General features: G+C 44.0%; 1 non-coding gene across 1 annotated transcript; it reads right to left on the bottom strand.

The window, feature by feature from the left end:
• Nucleotides 1-630: 630 nt before the first annotated feature.
• On the bottom strand, nt 631-738 carry LOC130512144 (small nucleolar RNA R71). The gene has a single exon (XR_008945705.1). It is a non-coding gene; the product is annotated as a small nucleolar RNA R71 (small nucleolar RNA).
• Nucleotides 739-3,749: the final 3,011 nt, after the last annotated feature.

Below are 3,749 nucleotides of genomic sequence, written 5' to 3' on the forward strand. Positions count from 1 at the left end.
TAATATTCACATTCAACCGTCGACCGACACTGACAGCACCGTCGACCAATACCGTTCGCCGATCTACATCGATCGATACTACTCACCGTACATCGATCGATACTAACCCGCGAAGCATGGTTGCGATTTTTATTCTCACGCAGGACCAGAATGGAAACCTGTATGACCAAGATGGTCATCTTCGTAATGCAACATGTCGGAAGCTAGATGCACAGGGAAACATAATCCCTGATCCTGAAGCTGAGGCTACAGGAGAAACTCAAACAAGATCGTTGGCAGACTACAATCGTCCAGACGAGTACTACACCAACAGATCAGCTATTCGACTTCCAGAAATTCAGAAGCCGAACTTCGAGCTCAATCGTCAGTACTACTCTCTCGTGTCTCTGATACCTTATTCTGGGTTATCACACGAGCATCCTATGGACCATCTGGAGAGATTCGAGGATCTTAGCGCTGCTATTCGTATGGATGGAGTCCCTGAGAACTACCTACTCTGCAAGCTCTCAAGTACTCACTGATTGGAGAAGCTTCACACTGGCTCAAGCAGCTACCTACAGGATCACTGACATCCTGGGCCGACATAAAGAACGCCTTCCTGCGTAATTTCTTTGATGAGGCACGCGCTGAAGACTTAAAGAGCAAAATCGCCACTTTTGCACAAAAGCCTGGTGAGACTTTTAAAGACGCGTGGATCAGATTTAAGTTCTTCCAGCGAGACTGTCCACACCATGGATTCAATGAAGTGCAGCTGCTAAGTACTTTCTACAGAGGTATCGCCTTGAGGTATCAGATGGCTCTTGATACTGCTAGCGAGGGGAACTTCAACACTAGGAATCCAATAGAGGCTGTGAGACTTATTGAGAACCTAGCCAACAACATCATCATCAAGAACACTGACCCTGACAAGAAGAAATCGGTTGCAGCCATCGGGGAAGACCAGATGAATGAAGTCAGAGCCAAGATAGATGCTTTACATGCATTTCTGGGGAAGCCAGTCTGCTCAGCTGAAGAAGGAGAGGCTAGAGAAGATGATACAGAGGGAGATGTGAACTACATTGGAGGTACTGGATTTCAGAGATATGGAAACCAGAGTGAAAACAGAAACTTTTTTGGCAGTGGTAAGAAGAGTAACTACAACCAGAGTTGACAGTATCAGAAACCCTTCACCAACACCAGGAACTACGGCAACTCAGCTTACCAAAATCCACCACCACCCACCCAGGAGAGTAAGTTTGATGCCATGATTGATAGAGTTCTAAAAGGACAGCAGAAGCTTACAGTAGACTTCAATGGGAAGATTGACTCTGTCTTCAACAATCTGACCACAAGGATAGACACCATTTGCACTCAAGTTAAGAAGCTTGAGACACAGATTGTCCAGACTGAGGATTATATCAGGAGAATTGGAACTTCTAAAGAAGTAGGGGAAGGAAGCAGGAAACACCACGTGAATGCCATTATAGATGATGATTTCTGGCAAGTGGTGAAGCATGAGAAGCTACAAGAAGGAGTCATTGAAATGGAAAGTTCACTAAGTTTCGGAGGATCACAATGGTGTCGATCGACACCAACTAGTCCACATCGATCGACACCAACGATGTCATTTCCGGATACGACTGCAGGTTGCAACGCGGTTAGGATATTGACACATGCTGAATTCACGGCTTCACATCCTCACCCACACCTGGAAGTGCACATTGGTAATGCTATCGTCCCTGTGGATTTTCATGTCCTAGACATCAAGTTAAATTGGAAATCTTCCCTCTTACTTGGAAGAGCATTTATGGCTACAGTAGGAGCCATATGTGACATGAACAACAACAGGATGTGCTTGACTATGATAGATCCAGACATCCACCACGACCCTGTCAAGCTTGGCAAACCACCAGCCAAAACAGTGGTAAAAGAAGATGATCTTGGTATCATTGCATTTTGTCATTGTGAAGTCGAGTACGAGACAGAGTACTCGGGATCGATCGACAGCACCTTAACATCATCGATCGACACCAGCAAGTCAGAAGAGATCGACACCAACCATGGATCATCGATCGACAGAGACCCACCAGCTGACGAACTTGATCTACCAGATCATTGCTACCCGAATTTTGCCATCCCACCCAGCAGTAAAGAAGATGATTACTCAGTAAGGAGTTGGGCAGATAGCGGATTTCATGAGAGTTTTGCAATGGATATAACCAGATCTTCCCACAGTGGAGACCACAGTGAAGAATATGATGAAGATCATTGGGAAGAGAGAGCTTGGGAAAACTACTTGGAGAATGATAGATTTGCAAATCGATTCCCAAAATCGATCGACATCAAGCGTCCACCATCGATCGATTTTCTACTTAATCCAGCAAAATGACATCGTCCATCGATCGACATCGCCAGCATCACATCGATCGATATTAACCCAGACGACTTAAAGGAGAAAATTGGTATTTCACCGATTAGGGCAACACATGGGTATATAAGGTTGACAACACCAGTCACGAAAATTCAAACCTTAACACCTTATACCCAGCAGCTTCCAGCAACTAGCAACTCAACAATGGAGGACTGCAACACCATGAACAATCGATCCAACCCTGCAGCTAGACGATCACCATCGATCGCCACCACCACATCACCATCGATCGACGCCTTTACCAGAGCTCAATCTCGATTTCATGATCCATATAATATCAGGAATTTTTAACTAACACCTGATGAATTTGGAATTTTCAGGGACACAGATGGCTTTGCAAGAGCAATGGATGGAAGAGTTATGCAGATAACCAGAGAAGACATAGCAGACATCTTCCAAGTTGCTAATGGACCAGAAAACCTGTTCACACAGCAACGTGGCCATCCAGACATCCTAGCTCACGTCCAGGACAACCACCACGTCACCATGAGAGAGGATACAGTTCCTCAGAGTTTCGGTCAACCTAGGAGTTCACTATCGATCGACATCGTTGATATATGGTGTTTTTCACATCATTGTATATAGGTTTTCATTTGTTTCAAGTCACTAATTCGTGTCAGTCTAGTCCTTTTTGACCTTTTACAGGTCTGGAGTTAGTAGAAGAGAGAAGAGAAGGTGCCTGATGAAAAGATGTCCTTTTGGAGCAATCATGCGGAGAACACTCAAGTAGAACAGTCCCGAGACTGTTCTCTCTCGAGCGGAACAAGCAGACGGAGTGATCCGGAGATTGTTCCCGACGAATATGGAAACTCTTTATTTCGGGAATTAAAGCCATGTTGCCCTAATCTCTTTTCTTCTGATTAGCGCCTCCATATAAAACGCCATCTATCTTTTTACTATTTTCTTACGCTAGTTTTTACAAGAGAACACTGTGAATTGCGATGTGCAACTTGTAAGGGAGAAGAATCCATCCTCTCATAGAGAAGATCATCTGAACCCTATTGTTTTCTACTCTGTTCTTATGCAATTTTATTCATGATTTATGTCTTTGATTCTTTGCATCATGATCGAGTAGTAGCCTTGCTCGCCTAGGGTTTTTAAGGTGTTGAGACATGAGCTGAACATAGATAAGCAGTCCATAACTGTTCTTCATTCATACTGTTCTTACTGCTTTCATTAACCTGATCACTTGATGTTAGATCACTAGTTCATCACCTAGTTAACCGCTTAGGAGATAACATGACATGTATTGAATGAGCTTAGTATCCCTAATCAGCGAAAGTAGATATTAGGATGGTAAGTGAACTGATCGGACATGTTCTCTAAAGCTTGCAATCGA

The sequence above is a fragment of the Raphanus sativus genome, chromosome 4 (assembly GCF_000801105.2).
Source record: "Raphanus sativus cultivar WK10039 chromosome 4, ASM80110v3, whole genome shotgun sequence".
Classification (NCBI taxonomy): Eukaryota; Viridiplantae; Streptophyta; class Magnoliopsida; order Brassicales; family Brassicaceae; genus Raphanus; species Raphanus sativus.